The sequence below is a fragment of the Myotis brandtii genome, unplaced genomic scaffold (assembly GCF_000412655.1).
Source record: "Myotis brandtii unplaced genomic scaffold, ASM41265v1 scaffold7, whole genome shotgun sequence".
Lineage (NCBI taxonomy): Eukaryota > Metazoa > Chordata > Mammalia > Chiroptera > Vespertilionidae > Myotis > Myotis brandtii.
The window spans coordinates 464,822-491,705 of NW_005370740.1; the positions used below are offsets into that span (position 1 = coordinate 464,822).

The 26,884-nt window shown below is 48.8% G+C and overlaps 1 protein-coding gene across 12 annotated transcripts in view; it reads left to right on the forward strand.

The window, feature by feature from the left end:
- The first annotated feature begins 5,878 nt into the window (after positions 1 to 5,878).
- MICAL3 (microtubule associated monooxygenase, calponin and LIM domain containing 3) overlaps positions 5,879 to 26,884 on the forward strand; it is a 293,552-nt gene continuing 272,546 nt past the window's right edge. For 5 of the 12 annotated variants that reach the window (XM_014529900.1, XM_014529902.1, XM_014529903.1 and 2 more), the window contains exon 1: positions 5,879 to 6,810. The gene's annotated coding sequence lies outside the window, so the exon portion shown is untranslated. The remainder of the gene's footprint in view (positions 6,811 to 26,884) is intronic. The other 7 variants (XM_014529904.1, XM_014529905.1, XM_005882169.2 and 4 more) reach the window with 6 other exon arrangements.

Genomic DNA, 26,884 nt, shown 5'->3' on the forward strand with positions numbered 1-26,884 from the left:
CAGCGCTAAGGATGTCCGACTGCAGTTTAGGCCTGCTCCCCACTGGCAAGTGGACATCCCCCGAGGGCTGCCGGGCTGCCAGAGGGATGTCTGATTGCCATCTTAGGCCCAATCCCCCGGGGGTCAGGCCTAAGCCACCAAGTGGTCACCCCCGAGGGTTCCCAGACTGCGAGAGGGGACAGGCGGGGCTGAGGGAGCCCCCCTCCCCTCCGAGTGCACAAATTTTTGTGCACCGGGCCTCTAGTCTACACTAATAAAAGAGAAACATGGTAATTAGCGTACGACCGCTACCCTTCCCATTGGCTAATCAGCATATCCTTATGCAAATTAACTGTCAGCCAAGATGGCGGCCAGCAGCCAGGCAGCTGGAAGCGAACATGAGGCTTCCTTGCTTCAGTGACTGCAGACTCCAACATTCCCCGCCTCACTTGCCGGCCTCTGAGTTGCAACTCTAAGCAACAATGTACTATGTTGCAAATAAGAAGCTAAACAAAACCCTAGAAACCAGCTTTCAGCCTGCCCGGATCTCAGAGCTGAAGTTATACATTGTTTCGATTATAGAATGGCAAACAAACCAGATACGAAGCCTCAGAGCTAGAGCCAGAGCTAAAGCTGGCCCAGAATAAAATAAAAAAAGAGAAAAAAAAGGAGCAGTTGGGAGCTTCAGTCAACAACCGCCAGCCTGAAAGCAGCCCTCAGCCCCTCACCCAGACTGGCCAGGCACCCCAGTGGGGACCCCCACCCTGAAGGGTGTGTGACCAGCTGCAAACAGCCATCATCCCCTCATCCAGGCTGGCCAGGCACCCCAGTGGGGACCCCCACCCTGAAGGGTGTGTGACCAGCTGCAAACAGCCATCATCCCCTCATCCAGGCTGGCCAGGCACCCCAGTGGGGACCCCCACCCTGAAGGGTGTGTGACCAGCTGCAAACAGCCATCATCCCCTCATCCAGGCTGGCCAGGCACCCCAGTGGGGACCCCCACCCTGAAGGGTGTGTGACCAGCTGCAAACAGCCATCATCCCCTCATCCAGGCTGGCCAGGCACCCCAGTGGGGACCCCCACCCTGAAGGGTGTGTGACCAGCTGCAAACAGCCATCATCCCCTCATCCAGGCTGGCCAGGCACCCCAGTGGGGACCCCCACCCTGAAGGGTGTGTGACCAGCTGCAAACAGCCATCATCCCCTCATCCAGGCTGGCCAGGCACCCCAGTGGGGACCCCCACCCTGAAGGGTGTGTGACCAGCTGCAAACAGCCATCATCCCCTCATCCAGGCTGGCCAGGCACCCCAGTGGGGACCCCCACCCTGAAGGGTGTGTGACCAGCTGCAAACAGCCATCATCCCCTCATCCAGGCTGGCCAGGCACCCCAGTGGGGACCCCCACCCTGAAGGGGGTGTGACCAGCTGCAAACAGCCATCATCCCCTCATCCAGGCTGGCCAGGCACCCCAGTGGGGACCCCCACCCTGAAGGGGGTGTGACCAGCTGCAAACAGCCATCATCCCCTCATCCAGGCTGGCCAGGCACCCCAGTGGGGACCCCCACCCTGAAGGGGGTGTGACCAGCTGCAAACAGCCATCATCCCCTCATCCAGGCTGGCCAGGCACCCCAGTGGGGACCCCCACCCTGAAGGGGGTGTGACCAGCTGCAAACAGCCATCATCCCCTCATCCAGGCTGGCCAGGCACCCCAGTGGGGACCCCCACCCTGAAGGGGGTGTGACCAGCTGCAAACAGCCATCATCCCCTCATCCAGGCTGGCCAGGCACCCCAGTGGGGACCCCCACCCTGAAGGGGGTGTGACCAGCTGCAAACAGCCATCATCCCCTCATCCAGGCTGGCCAGGCACCCCAGTGGGGACCCCCACCCTGAAGGGGGTGTGACCAGCTGCAAACAGCCATCATCCCCTCATCCAGGCTGGCCAGGCACCCCAGTGGGGACCCCCACCCTGAAGGGGGTGTGACCAGCTGCAAACAGCCATCATCCCCTCATCCAGGCTGGCCAGGCACCCCAGTGGGGACCCCCACCCTGAAGGGGGTGTGACCAGCTGCAAACAGCCATCATCCCCTCATCCAGGCTGGCCAGGCACCCCAGTGGGGACCCCCACCCTGAAGGGGGTGTGACCAGCTGCAAACAGCCATCATCCCCTCATCCAGGCTGGCCAGGCACCCCAGTGGGGACCCCCACCCTGAAGGGGGTGTGACCAGCTGCAAACAGCCATCATCCCCTCATCCAGGCTGGCCAGGCACCCCAGTGGGGACCCCCACCCTGAAGGGGGTGTGACCAGCTGCAAACAGCCATCATCCCCTCATCCAGGCTGGCCAGGCACCCCAGTGGGGACCCCCACCCTGAAGGGGGTGTGACCAGCTGCAAACAGCCATCATCCCCTCATCCAGGCTGGCCAGGCACCCCAGTGGGGACCCCCACCCTGAAGGGGGTGTGACCAGCTGCAAACAGCCATCATCCCCTCATCCAGGCTGGCCAGGCACCCCAGTGGGGACCCCCACCCTGAAGGGGGTGTGACCAGCTGCAAACAGCCATCATCCCCTCATCCAGGCTGGCCAGGCACCCCAGTGGGGACCCCCACCCTGAAGGGGGTGTGACCAGCTGCAAACAGCCATCATCCCCTCATCCAGGCTGGCCAGGCACCCCAGTGGGGACCCCCACCCTGAAGGGGGTGTGACCAGCTGCAAACAGCCATCATCCCCTCATCCAGGCTGGCCAGGCACCCCAGTGGGGACCCCCACCCTGAAGGGGGTGTGACCAGCTGCAAACAGCCATCATCCCCTCATCCAGGCTGGCCAGGCACCCCAGTGGGGACCCCCACCCTGAAGGGGGTGTGACCAGCTGCAAACAGCCATCATCCCCTCATCCAGGCTGGCCAGGCACCCCAGTGGGGACCCCCACCCTGAAGGGGGTGTGACCAGCTGCAAACAGCCATCATCCCCTCATCCAGGCTGGCCAGGCACCCCAGTGGGGACCCCCACCCTGAAGGGGGTGTGACCAGCTGCAAACAGCCATCATCCCCTCATCCAGGCTGGCCAGGCACCCCAGTGGGGACCCCCACCCTGAAGGGGGTGTGACCAGCTGCAAACAGCCATCATCCCCTCATCCAGGCTGGCCAGGCACCCCAGTGGGGACCCCCACCCTGAAGGGGGTGTGACCAGCTGCAAACAGCCATCATCCCCTCATCCAGGCTGGCCAGGCACCCCAGTGGGGACCCCCACCCTGAAGGGGGTGTGACCAGCTGCAAACAGCCATCATCCCCTCATCCAGGCTGGCCAGGCACCCCAGTGGGGACCCCCACCCTGAAGGGGGTGTGACCAGCTGCAAACAGCCATCATCCCCTCATCCAGGCTGGCCAGGCACCCCAGTGGGGACCCCCACCCTGAAGGGGGTGTGACCAGCTGCAAACAGCCATCATCCCCTCATCCAGGCTGGCCAGGCACCCCAGTGGGGACCCCCACCCTGAAGGGGGTGTGACCAGCTGCAAACAGCCATCATCCCCTCATCCAGGCTGGCCAGGCACCCCAGTGGGGACCCCCACCCTGAAGGGGGTGTGACCAGCTGCAAACAGCCATCATCCCCTCATCCAGGCTGGCCAGGCACCCCAGTGGGGACCCCCACCCTGAAGGGGGTGTGACCAGCTGCAAACAGCCATCATCCCCTCATCCAGGCTGGCCAGGCACCCCAGTGGGGACCCCCACCCTGAAGGGGGTGTGACCAGCTGCAAACAGCCATCATCCCCTCATCCAGGCTGGCCAGGCACCCCAGTGGGGACCCCCACCCTGAAGGGGGTGTGACCAGCTGCAAACAGCCATCATCCCCTCATCCAGGCTGGCCAGGCACCCCAGTGGGGACCCCCACCCTGAAGGGGGTGTGACCAGCTGCAAACAGCCATCATCCCCTCATCCAGGCTGGCCAGGCACCCCAGTGGGGACCCCCACCCTGAAGGGGGTGTGACCAGCTGCAAACAGCCATCATCCCCTCATCCAGGCTGGCCAGGCACCCCAGTGGGGACCCCCACCCTGAAGGGGGTGTGACCAGCTGCAAACAGCCATCATCCCCTCATCCAGGCTGGCCAGGCACCCCAGTGGGGACCCCCACCCTGAAGGGGGTGTGACCAGCTGCAAACAGCCATCATCCCCTCATCCAGGCTGGCCAGGCACCCCAGTGGGGACCCCCACCCTGAAGGGGGTGTGACCAGCTGCAAACAGCCATCATCCCCTCATCCAGGCTGGCCAGGCACCCCAGTGGGGACCCCCACCCTGAAGGGGGTGTGACCAGCTGCAAACAGCCATCATCCCCTCATCCAGGCTGGCCAGGCACCCCAGTGGGGACCCCCACCCTGAAGGGGGTGTGACCAGCTGCAAACAGCCATCATCCCCTCATCCAGGCTGGCCAGGCACCCCAGTGGGGACCCCCACCCTGAAGGGGGTGTGACCAGCTGCAAACAGCCATCATCCCCTCATCCAGGCTGGCCAGGCACCCCAGTGGGGACCCCCACCCTGAAGGGGGTGTGACCAGCTGCAAACAGCCATCATCCCCTCATCCAGGCTGGCCAGGCACCCCAGTGGGGACCCCCACCCTGAAGGGGGTGTGACCAGCTGCAAACAGCCATCATCCCCTCATCCAGGCTGGCCAGGCACCCCAGTGGGGACCCCCACCCTGAAGGGGGTGTGACCAGCTGCAAACTAGTATATATATAAAAGCGTAAGCAACTGTTCAACTGTTCCACTGGTCCACTGGTTGCTATGACACTCACTGGCCACCAGGGGGCAGATGCTCAACGCACAGGATCGGGCTCTCTCCTGTCTGAATTGGGCTTGTGGGCATCAGGCTCCCTCCTGTCTGGACCGGGCCTGCAGGGATCGGGCCAAAACCGGCTCTCCAACATCCCCCGAGGGGTCCCTGATTGCAAGAGGGCACAGGCCTGGCCGAGGGACCCCACCGGTGCACAAATCCATGTACCGAGCCTCTAGTTTTATTTATATAAACAGTAAGAATAACAACATTTCATAGAGTTGACATGAAGGTGAAATGAAATAATGCATGCAAAGCACTTAATAAATGTAAGCTGCCGTCACTGCTGTTGTAAATGCATGAGAGAAGTAAATATGTCAATACAAATTGCATATTGGGGCAGAAAATCAGTGTTATGGGGGCACAGAGTAGAAATGGGAGCTGTGTAAACTATCGGCTTCTGTTAATCAGCCTAGGAAGACTTCATGGAGGAACTGGACTTTCCAGAGATCTCTGAGTAATAGATTAGTTGTCTGTCTGGGAGTAGAAATTATATCTAAACAACTGATAAAATTTGGAAGAAGGTTGAGTGGGTGTAGGGTGACCAGATGATGGGAGATTGAAAAGTTCTGAAAAAAGAAGTTTGATAGCCTAAATGCAGGCCTGACCACTTGCTCTAAAATAGAGCAGACTAGGCTTCAAGAGGGTGTTTTCAAAGTCTTAAATTTGACAAGTAGTATGACTGAAAGCATATTTGGCTATGCATAGCTGAGTGGCCTTCACAGACTTCAGATAGAGAGGAGCACTTTAGTAACTCTAATGAGGACTGAGCAACGAGATTTGTTGTTAAAGACAGGGATTCTGAACAGTTCAACAGGCAAATGAATATTAATTGAAGTTTTATCTAATTACGTGGGTGAGGAGAGAAGAGGAAGAGGTGACTATTGGAAAAGTAGAAATTATGAGATTTTCAGGAGGGAGGGTGGACTCTCCACATATAAGAAAGAATAAGAAAAATGCTCTGTTTTAAGAGAGCAGGGATCCAGAAATAATATTTAATTTGTCTTTACAAAAGATGTGGTTGATACTGTCTTTGTAAAGGATTTGGTGTCAGAAAGTCTACCAACTTCCAGCCAAAGTTCTTTAGGATGGTGGAGCATGCACCAAATCGAAGAATATTGAAGAGTAAATATTGTTAATCCCATACAAAGGATCATAGGATCACAAAATATGAGGACCATCAGAGATTAATGCTTGCTTAATGTCCTCATTGTGTTAGATGAGGAAACTGAGGCTGAGAGAATGGAGTAACCCATCCAAAGTCACACACTTATATCTGGTTCAGTTCTGTCCACATTTTCTTTTAGCTCTCTAACCCCCAAATTTGAGGATTCCCCTAATTTCTTTGTTTCCCATCTGGATAGGAACAGGAAGAACATTCTAGTTTTGCTGTGTGGCGGGTACTGAGAGCAACAAACGAGTCCCCTTTAAGCGCACCCTCTCTTTTTCTCATCTGGCAGCCCACCGCGTTTTTCCATTGGCCATTATTTGTGTCTCCTCGTTCCTTTCCAAGATTCCCAACCAATCCACTGCTCCCTCCGTCGCCAAGGCCAGGCTTTGAGGAATGTACCATGTGAACCGTGAGGGGGGGGAGTAGAGAAGGGGAATTGCGAGGCAACAGCTTATTTCTTTATCTTTTGCCTGTAACCGTGAGATTCTGGCACTGTTGGAGCCTGTAGGTAGCAACAGCGTCCCGGAGGTTGGGAGCTATGTGGCACTTCCCGAGGTGCACTTAGATCTGTCACCCCCCAAGGCCGGGGTCCTGTGGTCGCGCTGGAGGGCTGCAGCCCTTGCCCTTCCATGTGCCCTCCCAGCCGGCAGCCTCGCAGCTGCCTGGGCTGCCCGCTCCGTGCAGTGGTCCGCGCTGGATGCTGTTGAGCTGCTGGGTTGTGGCCAGGGCCGGCCAGGGGTCGCCGGCGCCAGGTGAACACAGCAGCATGAGGCGGAGGTGAGGACCGGGCTGCACCCCGAGCTCGGGGTTTCCGCGGACGACGGCTGGCGGCCTGGAGCAGGTGATCACAACTACCCGACTTGTGCCCGAAGCGTTGCCGCCCTGGCTTTCGAGGGCGCGGGGGCCGCCGTGTGGCTGGCGCCTCCTTCTGGCGGACTTTCCAAGCCCTTTTCCGGCGGGGCCCGGCCTCCGGGTCCCTGGAATTGGGTGCGGCGCAGGAGTGCGGGCCCGAGTCCCAGGGAGGTTTCAGCGCTTTGTGGAAGCGGGAGCGGGAGCGGGACTCGGGTGGAGGCTCTGGAAGGCATTTGGTGCAGGTTCTGGGAGCTGGGGGTGAGTGGGGCCTGCCCGCTGCCGGGCCGCTGGCCTTCCCCGGAGCTGGGGACCAGACCCTCTTCAGTCGCCTGTGGCCGGCGGATCGTCGGCCTCCACGGGTAGGTCCTGTCCTGAGAGCCTTGGTCTGCAGGCCTGGCGGGGGCTGAGTAGGCTGTTGAGGTCTGTGTGGCAGATGGCCAGGAAAGGACCCTCAAGTTCTTTTTCCTTGTATTTTCTCGGACAGGGTGAGATGATGGCAGCCACATGCATCACTTATCTATGAGCCTCCCCCTCCCGCTTCCCTAACTGCCTCACCAGACCTCGCTGTTGGAGGTCTGCGTGGCACATTGGAAATTCCTACTTTACAAATCACCTCAAGGAGCCCTGTACCCAGATCAGAGGCTCACCGGGTGTTAGCAGGAAGCGGACGCTGTGGCAGCCTGAGCTGTGGGGTTCTGGGAGGATGGTAAGCTAGTCATCGCAGTTTGTTGGGCCCTCAGGCAAGACCTCTTACCTCATCCCGTCCAGGGACATGGACTGGCCTTATATCTTGGCTGATTTTTCTCCACAGTCATAATTCAGGGAAAGCGTTTCCACCGAATACAAACCACATTTATGTTCTTTTAATGTTGGTATTTAACGCAGAAGTTAATTATGGTTTACATGAAATGCGTTAATGCAGAGGAATGTTAATGGTTTACATGAAGTGCATTAATGCAGAGGAATGGAGGTGAATTGTAAATAGTGTCTTTTTTTTTTAAGGCTTATCACTTTTTTTCTTTTTTAGTGGGATGTGGATAAAGAGAATGGCATTTAAACATCAGAACACCAATGTGCATTTGGTCCCATCTGACAGTTTTCGACATAGACAATCATTTAGGATGACAGCTTGTAACCTAGGAGTGAGAATGAGTTGGGTTTTATAGTGAGAAAGACTTCGTACTTGGAATTGTTGCTGCCAGCAGGAAGGCTTTGCTCTCTCATTACCTGGCCACACATATGCCAGTTCATTGTTGTGGTTGCCTTCCCCTGTGAGCACATCTGTAAAAGGCCTTTAAGGGGATCTTATGAATTCCATATTTGTCAGATGTGCTTGAGTCAGAAATCTGGCTCAGGTTGTTTTAGCCCTACATTGAATTCTTGTGCTGCTCCAGGCTTAAAAATTGTTTAAACTTTTAAAATAGTACATTAAATAGCATGAGTTAATTCCAGAATTTTAGGGAAAACAGTTTGGGAGTTCCTCTTGCAAAGGATCTTTAGGAACTTGAACTTGGTTCCTAGCCAAGACTCTTTGTGTTCATAACACTAACCATTGAAATGTCTAGGACTTGATTACCAGATTGTGACTCCCCTCACACCCATCTTCCTGGTATGGTTCCCTGGTTCCCTCCCTGGTGATGGCTGTTTGTGGTGTTTCTAAGTGTGGGAGAGAAAATAGACTCTAGAGTACATAGTAGATGTTTAATAAATGTAAATAATCTTTTTTCTCTCAGGACATTTGTGGGTGATGAAATTGGATGCAGTTTGATTGCATGCTCCCCTCTTAAGTTAGGAAGATTAGCCCCTGTCAGTCTTCTTCCCACCCCAACCTCTACCTCTCACATTAAAATTTTTATGTTAGGTTAAAAATGAAACTCAAACCTCTGGACCTACAAATGAAAATCAAACAAGGAAAAATTGAGCACTTCCTCCTGGCTTGTGTTGCATTTTTTCAGAAAGGATGGTACACACTTAAAGACAACTCTGTGGGTCTGTTGAGTAGCTTGTGGATGAGGATTTTGGTTGTTGCTTTGACATGTCCAAGTGGAACCATAAACCTTGCCTAATTTCTGGCACTGGCATCAGAGCTGGCCCGGATGGGAGAGGCCTGACTGGCAAGTAAGGGCAGTCTTAAGTTTGATGGGCTCTGCCTCTGACCTGGGCTTTATGAAGAGCAGCTGTTTACCTTCTGCTGCTTCTAGTAGGCTCCATGTGAACAGATTAAAAGGCTATCAAGGCTGGCCAGAGTGGCTCAGTGGTTGAGAGTTGACCTATGTTAGATTCTGTCAGGGCATATGCCTGGTTGTGGGCTCAATCCCCAGTGTGGGGCGTGCAAGAGGCAGCTGATCAATGATTCCCTCTCATCATTGATGTTTCTATCTCTCCCTCTCCCTTATCTGAAATAAAATATATATATATATATTTTAAAGGTTATCAAAATGTTCTTAAAAGAGTAAGAAACATTACTGGCTTATTTATGTCATATTATTGGGCGTTACATTTTACTTATTTATTTATTAAATATATTTTATTGATTTTTTTACAGAGAGGAAGGGAGAGGGATAGAGAGTTAGAAACATTGATGAGAGAGAAACATCGATCAGCTGCCTCCTGCACACCCCCTACTGGGAATGTGCCCGCAACCAAGGGATATGCCCTGACCGGAATCGAACCTGGGACCCTTCAGTCTGCAGGCCGACGCTCTATCTACTGAGCCAAACTGGCTAGGGCAAGGCATTACATTTTAATAATAATCATGCTCTGAATTTACTTACTGCTTTTCCTTTGAAGAAGTGAAAGCTTTTTCAAAACCTGTTATCTCATTGATTCTTACTTTTGTGAGGTCATCAAAGTTTAGTACAGTATATTATACCCTTTTTATAGGTGAAGAAATGGAGGTAACATGATTTACTCTGCCTTTTACTTGGTGTGGGTTTCTGGTTCCCAAGACCTAGAACCTGTTATTGCCCTAGCTCAGCTACTTTATGGATGATTTTTATTTCATGTATTTAGTTTTTTAACCAAACTAGTCTGGGATCCTAACCACTGATTGCAACAGAATCTTTTACCCAGTTTGATCATGACTGATCACTCATTTAATTTCCCTGTGAAAAAGAAAAAGGGAAGATTTTAACTAGTGACAGGGACATGTTTAGTTTGTTTTCAAAATAGGTAGGTTTGTCTCAAAAGCAGACATACAGAGGTAGGGGGAAAAATCAATCTGCCTTTTAGCATTATAAACACCATTTAGATAAATGGTTCCTATGGACAATTACATAGTAACTAGAGGCCTGATGCACGAAGATTCGTGCAAGAATGGGCCTTCCTTCCCCTGGGGCCGACACTGCCTTCGCTCTGGCCAGAGCCGCCTTTCTGCCTTCGTTCCAGCCTGGAGCTGCCTTTCCGCCTTCCCACGCTGCCCAGAGGCCCGGAGCGGCTGAGGTGGTGCGGAAGGCCTGCGTCCCGCCCCGCCCCTGGCCGCTTGGCGCCTGCATATGCAAATTAAGTGCCATATTTGTTGGGTTGATTTGCATACTCACTCCTGATTGGCTGGTGGGTGTGAAGGTACAGTCAATTTGCATCTTTCTCTTTTATTAGAGTAGATAACTGTCACTTACTGAGTTTTATTGTGGACTAGACACTGTGCCAAGTGCTTTGTATACACACATCATTTCTAGTCTTCAGGTAGGTCTAATCACTTCTATTTTACAATAGAACTATTCCAGAGAGTAACAGGTCCATAAACCCAGTAAGTTGCAGAGGCTAGATGACTCCAAGTCCTGTGTGTTTAATTACCTCGCTAAAAAGGTGAAGTGCAAAGGGAGTGAAAGGAAGAGGAAATGGAGAAGAAAAAGTATGGGCCGGGAAAGAAATTTGTGAGATGGCAACTTGAATCAGGCTCCAGGATTTACTGTATATGGTGTGCCCAGCCTTAGTGGGCAGAGTGGGCACAAAGAAGCTATGGGCTTCAACCACCCTTAGGGAGCCAGGAAATATAAGAACTTTAGTTTACACACTGGGACTTTCTTTCAGCACATTTAGTGAGCAACTACTATATGTGAGCAAGTGCCAGATAATATGATGTTCACCTACAAGAGGTCACTACAATTCTACCGGTGGCAGACACAAATACAGAAAACCATAGTGTTGTGATAAGTGACTTAATTGGCCAGGGAGCTCTGAACATGAAGTGGTAAGAAAATTTATACTGGCCAGTGTGGCTCAGTTGCTTGAGAGTTGTCCCATACACCAAAAGGTTGCTGTTTTGTTTATATTTTTTTACACTTTGTTGTTTTTTGTTGTTTGTTTTGTTAATCCTTACCCGAGGATATTTTTCCATTGATCTTTTAGAGAGAGTTGAAGAGAGAGGGAAAGACAGAGAGAAACATCGATGTGAGAGAAACACATCGATTGGTTGCCTCCTGCACTTGCCAGAGCCAGGGCCGGGGAGGAGTCTGCAACTGAGGTACGTGCCCTAGACCGGAATCAAACCCGGGACCCTTCAGTCTGCAGGCCGATGCTCTATTCACTGAGCTAAACTGGCTAGGGCAAGGTTGCTGTTTTGATTCCCTGTCAGGGCACATGCCCAGGTTGTGGGTTTGAACCCTAGTCCTGGTGTGTGCTAGAGGCAACTGATCTATGTTTATCTCTCACATTGATGTTTCTCTCCCTTTCTCTTCCTCTCTTTAAAAATATATTTTTTAAAAAGAAGGGGGGAAAAAAGAAAATGTATACTAATTGGCAAAATAGTTCTTGATTAGGTTTTGTTAATTTTGCACACATAGATTGAGAATTCCTAGAATTTACCTACCCGCTGTGGCTATTGTTTCTGGAATGTTTGTGTTTTTGCAAACAAAGGATCACTTTACAGCTCCTCTCTGAGGACCAGCCCTGTACCTTGGTTGCAGGAAAGGCTGGTGCCATCGCCCCTTCCTGCAGGCTGCCTTTAGGCCCATCATCACTGTGGATCTGTTTGGCTTGGCAGATTGTCTTTGCAGTCACTACTTACCTGGAGTCACTGCTCCAGTGGATTGGCAGCCCTTGCTAGAAGAGCCTGCTGTCAGGTTGTTCTCTTTCCCAGGTGTTTCAGCAGGAGTGGGAGTAGTCCTGGGTATGGAGGTGCTTAACTGATGCTTTGGGAATTAGAGGTGACCATGTTATCTTCAAGGCTCTTTTCTCACCCTAGAACCACAATACTGCAGGGACCTTGGAACCTGGTGGTAGCCTTGGAGTGGTGTCTGCCAGGCCTCCCACTCCTCCATCTTCCTTAAGTCCATTCAAATAGAAATTACTTATGTTTTCTAGAAATGAGTTAAGCAACTTCTGACAATTGCTCTGCTATATTAATTGAGTTGTCTCGGTGTGGTAATAACATTTAGACCTTTTTACATGCTGCTAAGGAAAAGTTCTCTCTGTCCATGACAATGACCCCAGAGAAGGGGTCATCAGCTTAAAGGTTTCCCTTGCTTAAAAAAAAAACTTGATGTATAGAAATGTGGATTAACTTCCAAAATACAGTGTGTATCTGTACTTCTTGGCTTTAAATTTAATTCTTCACAGTACAAGAATTTTGCAACAGAATTTCTTCTCTAGGAATTTAAAATTTTACTTCTCTAGATACAACTTTTTCAGGAAGTCTGATCTTCCACCATTGGTGGGAATGACTGCCTGTCACTTTTACCTGCCTTGCCCTCTCTGTTGCCCACCACACATGCAACCTTAGAGCCATGGATGTTACTGGGCTCTGCCTTTACAGGCCTCCAGACCTGTCATCCCGCTTGTTGGTGTGGCAGACAGAACCAGGTGCTGTCATGGCTGGCTGTCAGAGTGTGTCCTGGCAGCACCCAGCTGGCTAGCCTTTGCTCATATAGTATTAATTGCACAGGAGTCATCTGGAACGTTGCCATCTGTGCTGCTTCACTAAGCTACTTGTGCACTGGCTTTCCTTTCATGCTTGTCTCCAGGCTGTTTTTTGCAGGCTTTTGTGGAATCCAGAGGCTTGGGCATAGGCAATACACAGGAAAACCCAGGGTGGAGTAAAGATTGTTCCCCAGTAGTAAAGGAGGTCAAGGAATTTGGCTAAAATCCTTACTTATATTAAGGATTATATTGAGGTATATGGGAAAGGTGGGAAGGGAACTAATTTATCAGGAGTCTGTTTTATAAATACACCTTATGACAGGATCTCCTTTAATTCTTTTTTTTTAATTGATTTTTTTCTAAGAGAGAGGAGAAACAGAGAGAGAGAGAAACATCAATTGGTTGCCTCCCCTCAACCCCCGTACATGCCCTGACCAGGAATTGAACCCTCAACCTAGGTATGTGCCCTGGCATGGAATCGAACCTGTAACCTTTTGGTGCATGGGATGGTGCCCCAACCAACTGAACCACCCAGCCAGAGCAATCTCCTTTAATTCTTACAATAAGTTAAGTAAATGATGATGCATTTAGTTTGGGAAACATGGGGCGCAGTGAGGTTAGATGACTTACCTGAGATCTCTCACCTGGTAAACGATGGAACTACATTAGATTAAAAAACAACAACCTCCAGCCCTGGCCAGATGACTCAGTTGATTGAAGCATTGTCCCATACACCAAAAGATTGCAGGTTCAATTCCCAGTTAGGGCACCTACCTAGTTGTGGGTTTGATTTTCTCTTTCACATTGATGTTTCTCTCTCCTTTCTTCTCTCTGTAAAAATCAATAAAAACATATCCTTGGGTGAGGGTTAAAAACAAAACAAAACCCAACATGTCTTGAAGAGCATGAACTCTAGAATTAGACTGTGTATCACTTTGGGTGTGTTCTTTAACCTCCCTGGGCCTCAGTTTCTTCACCTATACAATGGTCTTAAGCATTTAGAATTCTTCCAAGCACTTGGTAAGTACACAGTGAGCACCCTAAGTGTCAGCTAGTACTATTATTGATCCATACTTACGAAACTCGAAGTGGAATTTTAAGACTTTGGTTTCCTTTCATCCACAAACAGCCTCCAGGGAGCATGAGTGGGTTTGTGCTTATTAATATGAGTTCCCTCAAGTGTCTCCAGCCCCCAACTCCTGCTTTCTATTTCATTATTCTCTGCCTTATCTCTGGCTCTGCATTATTTTTCTTATTAGCAACTCTTTAGACTTCTTGGGATAATTTGTTCATTAATTTACCATTTCTTAGGCTCCTTTAGTTGTATTTTTGAAGTGGTTGTTCGAGGCAGCAAACTCCGGTGTTAACCTATGCCGCCATCTTGGTTTCTCCCCTCCTGCTTTCTATTTCATTATTCTCTGCCTTATCTCTGGCTCTGCATTATTTTTCTTATTAGCAACTCTTTAGACTTCTTGGGATAATTTGTTCATTAATTTACCATTTCTTAGGCTCCTCCTCCATATGTTGAGCTATACTGGGTATTAGGGCAGGGCACAGTTTGTAGAAGTGTATCACGTTATCCCTGCCCATGAACCACTCATTTGGGTAAAGGGGGAGGAAAAACAATGAAATACCAAAATGGGACAGACAGGTGACTTCATTGAGAATTTATTGTATGCCAAGCACTGGTTTAGATGTTTCCATGCACTGTCAACCCTGCAGGTTAGGTGAGGCTGCAACATCCCACTTTACCAGTGATGACCCCAGAGGTTATCTTATCCAAGATCACACAGACTGGAGTGAGAGGAGCCTGGGGTTTGAACCCTAGTCTGCACTGATTGTCATGGACCTGTGGAGACTGTGTCCCCGGTCATTGCTAGGATTATCTCGATGAGATGAAGGGGTGCTGGGATGAGCAAAGCTTAGGGTTGAGAGTGAGCCTGGTGGGGTTGGGGGAGAGTTCAGTATGTATGGACTGCTGTGCCAGGTTCTGGGAGGTGAGTAAGATGTGTTCCTTGCCCTCTGGAATCTTACTGTAGCTGGGGAGACAGACACACAAATAGATTTTTAGTGTAGAGTGGTAAGAGATGCAATGAGGGTAAGTATAGGGTGCTGTGGAAGCAGAGGAGAGGGAACCAGGAAGTATTCTTGGGAGGTTAAGTTAGCAATGAGCTTAGCAGTTGAAGGCCAGAAGAGTTTTCTAATAGGCAGAGAACAGCATGAACAAAGGCATGGCCTTATGGGCTTTTCTTGTTAGAAGCAAGTTTATTCATCTGGTCTGATGGATGCTATGGCACAGTGTGTAGTATAGGCAACAGGGAGTTCATCAGAGGTGTCTAACACTGAACAACAGTATGAAAGTAGCATTTTATGTTGTTTAATCTCGTGGAGGTGGGAGAGATGACAGTCAAGCAAGACCAACTATGGGAGAAGCCAGCAAACTTTTTACTGTAAAGGGTCAGAAAGTAAATATTTTAGGTTTCAGTGGGCCATATGGTCTCTGATGCCTCAGCTCTGCTATTGTAGTATCAAAGCAGCCAGACAACTAATAAATGAATGGGTGTGGCCATGTGCCAATGAAGCTTTCATTTATGTCCCCCAAATTTGAGTTTCATATAATTCTCACATGTCACCAGTCTTTTTTTTTTTTAATTTATTTTTGCCTCAGCTGTTTAGAAATGTAAAAGCCATCCTTCACTTGCAGGTTGGATTTGGCCCACAGCTCATGGTTTGCCAACTCTGAGCAACTGGTGATGTTCAGGTTTGACATGACCAGAAACTGGAACAAAATGTTGGTGATGGAAATAGAGAGGAAGGGACTTGATGCCAGAGAACTTTGGAGAACACTGATTAGATAGAGGAGATAAGGAGAGGTCAGAGCCCAGATAACACTGAAGTTTCAAGTTTGGTGCCTGCCCAGCCCCGTTTTGGTAAACCTGGTCTCGTTTTCCATGTACCAAGAATATGACTTGATTCTGGAGAAAAACCCAGAAAATATGACCTGATTTTAGGGAAAAACCCAGAAATAGCTGGTGTCTTAGGTGCTCCCAGATTCTGTCAGCATGGTTAATTGTTCTGATTGTCTCCCTGTGAGTGTCACAATGCCAGCCACCTTGCTGCCTTGGTTTCTAGGTGCTTTAGGCAGGAAGTGGCTCCTGCTGTGACTGGGACAGCATGCCCATCTATCTGTCAGGGAATAGGTAAAGTTCCGTTTTTGGATAACTCTTAATTTTGATAATATTTCAGATTTACAGAGAAGTTGCAAGAGCAGTACTCGGTGCCCCTTCTAGCTGTTATCTACATTTCTTAATTGCATTTTATTAATAGTTTACATTTTGACCTGTGTGCTTTATCTTTCTCCCCACCGCCCATATATATGCTTTTTTTTTTTTTTTGGACCCATTTGAAAGTTGGAGACTTTGTGCCCCTTTAACCCCTATTTACTTCAGTGTAGGTTTATCAAGAATAAGCGCATCCTCTTCTATAACCATATTATGGTGATCAACATCAGGTACTTAACATTGATACAGTACTATTATCTAATAGTTGTTTTTGAACCTAGCACCCCTCGATAGCTATTACTCTAAAATTACCTGTCATGTGTGAAAAAATAATGCTACTGCTTCCTTTAACAGCATTATAGACACAGGTAGGTACCTGTTCTGCTCTGGAACTCATACTCCCATCATTTACCTAACTGAGCAGCTGCTTAGTGGGGTGTGGCAGGACCAGCAATTGCCTAAAAAGAGAAGCAGTCTAAGAGCTGAAGGATAACTTGTTATCTTGAGCTTCCAGCTGCTAGAGGGCTGGCACTATGTTTTGCTTCACACAGCTCCTGCCATTCCCTGCTGTCTTCATGAAAAAGTTAATCTCTTAAATGGAACAACAGTCACAGTACTCAAGATCTCAATTTTAGTTACAAACATGTTCTTTCTGGGACCTCCACTGCATCTCAACCTATAGAAAATGATTCTTCTAGGATGGATTTTTTTTTTCTAGGTTTGATCTGGAAAATAAAATGAAATTAGATTGGAGTAATTTATTTTGGAAATAAAATGAGTGGAAAAGGTACCCAACCATTTCTGACTTAGTGCAGAAAGGGGTTTTCTTTTTGCTACTTTAAAAGATTGAAATCAGAGATAGGGCAGTGACTAATGCATATTCTGTAATAATAAGAATATTATTATTCTAAGTAGCTAGAGCTTGCTTACTTCCCTGGGAACTATGGGAAAAGGAGTCTGGAAATTCTGCACATGATGAGAAAGGAGTACAGAGAAGGCTCTTTGTGTAAAGGGGGTGATCACTGCATTTAGCTACATTCTCAGTGATGTAACTAAATGTTTGTGCCTTATGCCTGTGTTGATGTGTTTGATACACTGTGTCACTGTTTGGTTCACTGTGTCAATCATTACTATCTGTGAGCCTGTTCTTATGATCCAGAACATCTGAAGTCCTCACTGTCTTAGGTCTATAAGGTTCTGTGCTGGGCATGAGAGGGGATGGGTGGGCCACAAAGGAGGATAAAGCTGTTATGGCCTCTACATTCCCTGATCTCTCAGTCTAGATAAGAAAACTTTGATTCAGCTGCTGCTGTACAGTGAACTCAGGGGAATCACTTAATTGTTCTTTGCCATAGTTTTGCCATTTGTAGAGAGATGTTGGCTGTCAGCTAGTTTAAAGGAACATACTAGAGATATGGGACCCTGGGGTGGGGGGCTGGTGTGGGGCTGGGACCCCTTTGCTCATCTCAGGCAACCTACCCAGTGACAATCTCCCTCCCAATGAAAACAATGGTACATGTGGGTGTCAGACCAGCCTGTTCAGTGCCTCCGCCCCTCCTATCAGTCTCAGTGTGCTTTCTTCTTTACTTCTCTAGTTGTAGGACTTCCATTCAGCCATCTTTCAGGCGTTTCTGAATGATGGTTGTTCTGTATTTTAGTTGTAATTTTGATGTGGTTGTGGGAGGCTGCAAGTACCTGCATTTACCTACACCACCATCTTGGTTCTTCCCTCATCGTTGATGTTTCTATCTCTCACACTCTTCCTTCTCAGAAATCAATAAAAATATATGTATATTTTTAAAAATGCAGTAGTTACTATTCCCCTCCCTCCCTCTACTCAAGCTTCTCTGGCACCTTACAGTTCCCTCCAACACTCCAGGCGCCCTGCCTCAGGGCCTTTGCACAGTGTTTCCTCTCCCTGAAATACTATTCCCCAAGATGGTTAACTTCCTTAGCCATTGAATTTCTTTTTTTAGATGTTACTTTCTCCATGAAAGCTTCTCATGCCACCCAGTTAAAATGTCAACACGTCCCCTTTTCCCTAGTACTCCTCTTTCTTTTTATCCTGCTTTATATTTTCCTTTTCTCCAGGGTACTTTCCAACCTCCAGCATGCTTAAAGTTTATGGAGAGGCATAGTAAGTAGCCTGGGCACTGGATCCAGACTGCCCGGGTTTAAGTCTTGGCTTCACTAATGTACTTCTTTATGTCACCTTGGGTAGATTACTTAACCCCCTTAGCTCGGTTTCTTCATTTGTAAGAATGATACCTAACTCAGTTTTTTTTATGAAGATTAAATGAGTTAATATTTATAAAATTGAGTAAGTGCTATATACGTGTTTGATAACGACTGTTTTTATTGTGTTTCCTCCCACTAAAATGGAAGCTTCGTGAAGTTGGAGAGCTTTATCTGTTTGTTCTCTATTGCACTGGTCGCCACCAGTGGTCCGTGAGGTCCGAAAGGTTGGTGACGCTGCCCTAATGTATCTGCAGCATTTAGAACAGGGCCTGGCATGCACTGAGTGAGTGAGTAGGTTGTAGGTGAGTTGGTCAGGAAAGGGAAGCAGTGAGGTGTGGTCAGCTATGGACAGCAGAGGCCTACCTGGGTTCCCATTCCAGCTCTGTACTTAATGACTATGTAATTTGGACAGGGTCTTTTTTAAAATTACAAAACAAAACAAAATGTAATAGTTTAGAGTGTTTTTAAACAACTTTCACTTTTAGACAAGATATTTTGACTTCCTAGTATACATTCATAGCTTGTTTCCAACTCCCCTTCTAATACTATCTAATTTTTATTATATTAATTTTATCTTGTCAGATAGCTGCATTCACTAGCATAAATCCCATAGGATTCAATGGTAATTTCTGTTTTTTTTTATTCTGGCTTTTCCATTTTTGGCTTTTTTATTTTGATTAATCTCTTGCTTGCTCTGGACCAGTGTCTTAATCTTGCCAAGTCTCAGGCTAACACCTTCCATGTTAGAGTTGTTAGAAGAATTAGATAAAATAATATACAGTGAGTACCAAGAATGATATCGGCCTGGCTGGTAGCAGATGATAAATATTAATTCTTTTCCTTCTTCAGCTCCACTGGAAGAAGTGAACCAGTGAAGGAAGCGGTTGTTGGTCAGGAGGGGTGGGGGAAATCCTGAGTTGAGGTATGGAGAGAGGGACAAAAACAAGATGGTAGGTAGAGGTGTGACCATCACAGGCCAGCTTGACTGGGGTGGTTAGTAAGAAGGAACTCTTTATTGTTAAACTTGATGCTAAGATGAGGAGTTTAGATTATTTTTTTGTTACTTTATTTTGATATAACTATACAAAATTGTACGAATAGTACAAGGAACTCTTGTTTACCCTTTACCAGAACCACCAATTGTTTCTTTTTGCCTATTTGCTTTTTCATATTTTTCCCCTCTCTCTGTATGAAGTAGAGACATTGCACCCATTGGATCCATAGATACTTGTGTTTATTCCTAGGAACTGGAATATTCTCTTAGACTTTTACAGGGACCCTTAGGTTCTTAAATAAGAAGGTGGCACAATGTGAAAAGTACTTGGGGAAGACGGCAGGGCCTGTGGCCAGGCAGTTTGGAATAATTTCCACTGGAGGGTTATGAGGACATTGGTGACTAGAAATGGAAAAAGGGTTAGAAACCCAGGATAAGTATAGTGGAGCCTTGGGTGTGTACTGCTCTGGACGGGTGGAGGACTAGGGTGAGTGGAAGGGAGGGAGGGCTCATATGCTGTTAAAAGCAGCACTGCTTTCTGAGGAGAAGAGCAGTGTGCATAATCTGAAAAAGCAAGCTTAGCTTTACTTTATACTAGAGGCCCGGTGCACGAAAATTCATGCACTTGGGGGGTGGGGGAGGGTCCCTTAGCCCGGCCTGCGCCCTCTCACAGTCCCACGCCCCTCGGGGGATGTCCGACTGATGGCTTAGACCTGCTTCCCAGGGGATTGGGCCTAAGCTGGCACTCAGACATCCCTTTGGCAGCCTGGGAGCCCTTGGGGGATGTTCGACTAACGGCTTAGTCCCGCTCCCCGCGACATCCTTAGCGCTGCCGTGGAGGTGGGAGAGGCTCCTGCCAGTGCTCTGGCCAGCCATGAGCCGGCTTCTGGCTGAGCGGTGCTCCCCCTGTGGAAGTGCACTGACCACCAGGGGGCAACTCCTGCATTGAGCGTCTATACCCTGGTGTTCAGTACGTGTTATAGCAAGTGGTCGTTCCGCCATTAGTGTCAATTTGCATATTACCCATTTATTATAATAGGACTAGAAGCCCAGTGCACGAAATTTGGGCACGAGTAGGGTCCCTAGGCGTCGCCGGCAATCAGGGCCAATCGGGGCCTTCCGGCTGCTGGCCGGGGCCTTCCTTCATTCTGCGCTGCCCCTGCTGGTCAGCGCACATCATAGCGAGTGATCCAACTCCCTGTCTCCTGGTTGAACTCCCGAGGGGACACTTTGCTTATTAGCCTTATATATATATAGATTTGGGAATCTGAAACATCACTCTTCCCTTTCATTCTTATTACAGTCTGCGAAGATAAAAATCTCCTATATTCTTAAAGGAGCAGCTGGGACATGCTTGTGCTTGTCAAAGGCATAGAGATACAATATGGTCTGAAGGACACTGCAGGTGCTGATTACTTTATGCTTTGTCATGAAGAGAGTAAGTAGAGATGAGCATTCAGGTAGTCGGGCATAGATCTAGGTAGGGATCACTAGTGGTTAGGTGGGGTGGATGGTGGGAAGCCAAGAACCAAAACCATCTTTAGGAAGGGGAATCAATAGGGAACTAAGGAGGAGTAAAGTCCAGAGGAAGAAGCTTAAAGGGAGGGTAGCAATAGCAATGTAAAAAAAAAAAACAGAAATAGAATTAAGGAAGAGGACCCAGCCCTGGCTGGTTGCTCAGTGGTTAGTGTCTGCCCACACACCAAAGGGTCACGGGTTCAATTCCTAGTCAAGGGCACATATCTGAGTTGCAGGTTCAATCCCTGTCCCCAGTTGAGGCACATGTGGGAGGCAACCAATCAATGTGTCTCTCTCACATCAATGTTTCTCTCTCTCTCTCTCTCTCTCTTTCTCTCTCTTCCCCCTCCCTTCCTGCCTTCTATTCTCTCTAAAAATCAATGGGAAAAAATATTCTCTGGTGAGGATTAACAAACAAACAAAAAAGAAAAAGAAAGAGGACCCACGCTGAGCCTGAATAAACCCAGTGAGTGAGCTCCCAGCCGTTCTCAGTACTAGCTCAGTGCCTTCTGGGGCCCGGAGGTACTGGTTGGGCTCTGTTTTTCCAGAGCCGTAGCCAGAACTAAGGAGCACCCTGGGAATAATGCCACACAGGGTGCTAAACCAAATCAGACTGTTGAAGGATTTCAAATGAACTTCGCAGGGCCTAAGAGTTTTTGTGGAAGAAATACCTCAAGGAGAATTTATCAGAGACGGTTTCTTACGTTTGAGCTTATACTAATAATTAAAAGCCTACCCCCCTTTTCAAAGATAATGTGTTATATGGAAGATGTTGATATTTTCTGTAGCTTTCAAAATTTCCATCTGTAGGTAAATCTTTTTACAGGAAAGTCTAGATTGCTTCTGGAATAGCAGATTCTTAGGAGTGAAGTCACTACAGGGTTATATTATACTTTGTCCCTTCACATATTCATTGAGCACTTTTTGAGTAGTAAACACTGGGAATATGGTAGCAGTGAACCATGAGGGCCAGAGCCTGCTCAGTCAGACCTTGTGGTTACATTTTCAGGAATTTTGCAGCCATTATTAAAAATGAATTCTATAAACTTACAATTAAATAAATTATATTAAAAACAAGGGTAGTAAATACTTAGATCTTATCACTTCCTCATTATTTTAGCATTTACATCTCTTGTAGCCACATGGTGGAAATATTATGTAATTATGAACGATGGCACACCTCTTCCCAGCTATGTGTCTGTGTTCAGAGATGTCAAGTTGGTGGTTTGAAATTGGCTGTGTTGGGAGTATTTACACCACGGACACCAACAGACACTACAAATTATGGCTTCATTTACTGTTTTGTTCATTGTGTCAGAAAGTGATGGTGAAATGTTAACATTTGCAGTTTAAATTTAAAGTGTTTGAGTCTGTAGCCATTACATTCTGAATAGCACCCCTAAAATTGAGGAAATACTCTTCTTGTAGTTGAAAACTAGGGTCCAATTCAGCAAGTAATTTGTTCAGATCATGTTTGATGTACATCTTCCTTGTTCCAGTTTTGTTTTATTTCTTAAAGTAAATGAAAATATCAATCACCATTCACTTACTTATCAATTTTATCCATAGGTTGGCCGCAGAGATGAGACAAAAGTCTATGACAGCATTCTGTGAGAATCAATTGGCTATATGGAATTAGCAGTAAAGAGTATCATATATTTTATTGCTACATACTTTATTATATACTAGAGGCCCGGTGCATGAAAATTCATGCACTGGAGGGGGGTTCCCTCATCCCAGCCTGCCCCCTCTCACAGTCTGGGAGCCCTCAGGGGCAGGAGGCAACCGGCGATCAGGGGAAGGTGACACCCCCATCACACCTCTGCTGCTGCCACTGCCAGCAGTGCAAGCCTCGGCCGGCCCTGGTTACCTGAGCCTTGGGCGGCCCTGGGTGGCTGGGCAGCCGACATCCGAGGCTTGCCTGCACCTTAGGCCGGCCCTGGGCGGCTGGGAGGCTGAGGGGACTGGGTGCCATCATCTTGTGGCTGTGGGCGCTGCCATCTTTGAGGGTGTGGCAGTCAATTAGCATATTCCCTCCTTATTGGCTCTGGGCACCGCCATCTTTGTGACAGCGTGTCAATTAGCATATTCCCTCTTTGTTAGATAGGATTACTATATATTTATTACTGTATTGTATATTTTTTACTATTGTATGTAATACATCTTTTATTTCAGTAAAGTCCTATCTAATAAAAGAGTAATATGCAAATTGACCATCACACCAACACACAAGATGGCCAGCAGGGGAGGGCAGTTGGGAGGGACCAGGCCTGAAAGGAAGGGCAGTTGGGGGCGATCAGGCCTGCAGGGGAGAGCAGTTGGGAGGGTCCAGGCCTGAAAGGAAGGGCAGTTGGGGGCGATCAGGCCTGCAGGAGAGGGCAGTTGGGGGGACCAGGCCTGCAGGGAGGGCAGTTGGGGGCGATCAGGCCTGCAGGGAAGGGCAGTTGAGGAGGGACCAGGCCTGCAGGGGAGGGCAATTGGAGGGGACCAGGCCGGTAGGGGAGCAGTTAGGCACTGATCAGGCTGGCAGGGGAGTGGTTAGGGGGTGATCAGCTTGGCAGGCAGAAGCAGTTAGGGGCAATCAGGCAGGCAGGCAGGCAAGCGGGTGGGAGCCAGCAGTCCTGGATTGTGAGAGGGATGTCCAACTACCTGTTGAGGCTGGGATTGGGCCTAAACAGGCAGTTGGACATCCCTCGAGGGGTCCCAGATTGGAGAGGGTGCAGACTGGGCTGAGGGACACAGCCCCCCTTTCACGACTTTCATGCACCGGGCCTCTAGTTTATAATAAATGCGTATATATATCCTATATAGTAAAAGGGTAATATGCAAATAGACCGAACAGCAGAACAACTGAACAACCAATCAAAGCGTAATATGCTAATGATATGCTAAGGTTGCTCAACCGCTCACTATGATGTGCACTGACCACCAGCAGGAAGATGCTCCGACCAGTAGGTTAGCTTGCTGCTGGCGTCCAGCCTATCGGGACTGAGTGAGATGGGCTGGACACGGCCTGGAGTCCTCCTGCGGTCCCTCTCCGGCCTGAGCATGCAGTGGTCCCTCAGCCTGGCCTGTGCCTTCTCACAATCCGGGACCCCTCGGGGATGTCGGAGAGCTGGTTTCAGCTCGATCCCACAAGCCACTCCCCTTGGGAGGGCACCAGATGCAGGGCTCATAGCTGGTAAGCGCTGCTGCAGCAGCACGAGCCTCCCCCGATTGGGACTGATTGGGCGCGAGCCTGCAGCAGGCACAGTGGGGCCAGGATGAGTGAGAGCGGCAGGTAGGAGCTGCAGGCAGTGTTGGACTGTGGATTTCAGCCCAATCCCTGCAGGCCACCCAGAGGGACCCTACCCATGCACAAATTCGTGCACTGGGCCTCTAGTATGAACCTAATTTTGGAGACTAAGTTGTTAAGCATTTACCAGCACACCACCAGAGGTAAATAATCAGTGCCTTCAGGGAGTTCCTTAGTGGAGGAGATAGATATATAATCACAGAGATACCTAAGTGTGTGAAGGACACTGGAGGAAGGGCCATTGAAAGTCCAATGAAAGTATATGACAAGGTACTTAATCTGGGCTGGAGGAGGAGTTTGGGAAGGCCTCAGGGAAATGATCCTATATAGGAGTGGTTCTCAACCTTCCTAATGCCGCGACCCTTTAATACAGTTCCTCATGTTGTGGTGACCCCCAACCATAAAATTATTTTCGTTGCTACTTCATAACTGTAATTTTGCTACTGTTATGAATCGTCATGTAAATATCTGATATGCAGGATGTATTTTCATTGTTACAAATTGAACATAATTAAAGCATAGTGATTAATCACAAAAACAATATGTAATTATATATGTGTTTTTCAATGGTCTTAGGCGACCCCTGTGAAAGGGTCGTTCGACCCCTAAAGGGGTTGCGACCCACAGGTTGAGAACCACTGCTATATAGTAAAAGGCTAATACGCAAATCGACTGAATGGCAGAATGATTGGTTTCTATGACGCACACTGACCATCAGGGGGCAGATGCTCAACGTAGGAGCTTCCCCCTGGTGGTCATTGCACTCCCACAGGGGGAGCACCTCTCAGCCAGAAGCCTGGCTCATGCTGGCGAGCGCAGCGGCAGGGGCTAAGCCGTCAGGCGGACATCGTCCGAGGGCTTCCGGACTGGGAGAGGGCGCAGGCCGGGCTGAGGGACCCCCACCCCCCAGTGCATGAATTTCGTGCACCAGGCCTCTAGTACTATTTATATTAAGCACAGACTACAGGTGACTGGGGAATGTAGGAGCACCTCGGGCAGAGGGAACAGCTTCTGGGTGAGGAAGTGTGCAGGCTTGAAGAACAAAAGGAGCAGTTCCTGTGACTGGAGTATGAGGATAAGAGCGAAGGAGGTGGGCGTTCTGGAAAGAAAGGTGGGTGTGGACCAGATTGTGTGAATGCTACCTATAGGTCACGTGAAGGTCGTGTTAACAATCTAAGGATTCTGCTTTTAGGCAGGTTGGCCACTCAGTTACTACAGACACATAAAGGCAGTTCTCCATTTGGCTGACTAGATGTGGCTTCAATAAAGAGGTGTTAATATTTTTTGGTGAAGTAAATACTTAAATTGGACAAATGTGAATTACCAACTTACTGTGTGCAGGACTTTGTGCTAATGGTTTTCAAGGACACAGAAATTGTAAACATTGTCTTTGTCCACTGGTGATGCATTGCGGGGGGAGCAGCCAGATATCTGTAGAGTTCTGCGCTTGGGCCACAAAGTATCAAGCCCACTGTACATGCGCGCCCACACGTGGTATTTTGTGGAAGAGCCACACTCAAGGGGCCAAAGAGCCTCATGTGGCTCGCGAGCCGCAGTTTGCCGACCACTGCTAGACAAAGGGGGTGGAGGCAACTAGAGAAGGCCTCAGCAATTTTTTAAAATAACCCAATGGGAGACAGGAAGACCTTGGCAACCTATTAGAAAATAGGTGATCAAATAGTACTCAGCCAATGAGGAACTGGAGGAAGGTCTAAATAAATAGGCTATGTTTCTTGCCCTACTCGTGATCCTGTACAATGGACACCTGCTCTCAAGAGAGTTATTAAAAAAAAAAAAAAAGAGTGTTATTAAAAGTCTCATTTTCTCCATGCTTCTGTTTCCTAGTCCGTCATTTGAAATTTGGGCAGGTGAGCCATTTCTCACAATGCAAATTAAAGTCTATTAGTCTATGTGTGCAGTCCCACATGACCATAAGCCACTTGGGTACAGGGATGTGCTCCCCCACCACAGGAATGTCAGGAACCCATTACATGCTAAGGAGAAGGAGGAGGCAAGAGGAAGCACACCACTTTTAATTTAGGGGGTGGATACAGCCTTGCTAGCTCCTTATGGGTTCTTTTCCAAGAATCTGCCTTAGCAACATCCTTGGGATTGGTTTATGTGTCTTACTGCCTTGTGATTGGTTATCTGCAAGCTGTCTGTCTTAGCAACATTCATACATTTTAAAGTTTATGTCTCCTGTGTGTGTGCCCTTCCTTCCCTGCCCAGTTGGGGTGCCTTAGTAACAACCTAGCTGGCCTTTCTGGTTTTATTTCCCCCTCCCCGCCTTGGTCTTGATTCCTGACTACCTAGCTTCCCTCTGTCTCCTCAAAAATAGTTTATAACTAGAGGGCAGTGCACAAAAATTTGTGCACTCAGGTGGGGGGTCCCTCAGCCCGGCCTGTGCCCTCTTGCAGTCTGGGACCCCTCGGGGGATAACCACCTGCTGGCTTAGGCCTGCCTCCGGGGGATTAGGCCTAAGCTGGCAGTCAGACATCCCTCTGGCAGCCCGGGAGCCCTTGGGGGATGCCCACTTGCCAGCGGAGAGCAGGCCTAAGCTGAAGTCGGACATCCTTGGCGCTGCTGAGGAGGCGGGAGAGGCTCCCACCACCACCGCTGTACTGGCAGCCATCAGCCTGGCTTGTGACTGAGCAGAGCTCCCCCTGTGGGAGCGCACTGACCACCAGGGGGCAGCTCCTGCATTGAGCGTCTGCCCCCTGGTGGTCAGTGTGTGTCATAGTGACCAGTCATTCCCAGTCGTTCTGCTGTTAGGGTCAATTTGCATATTACCCTTTTATTATATAGGATAGAGGCCTGGTGCATGGGTGGGGGCCGGCTGGTTTGCCCTGAAGGGTGTCCCGGATCAGGGTGGGGGTCC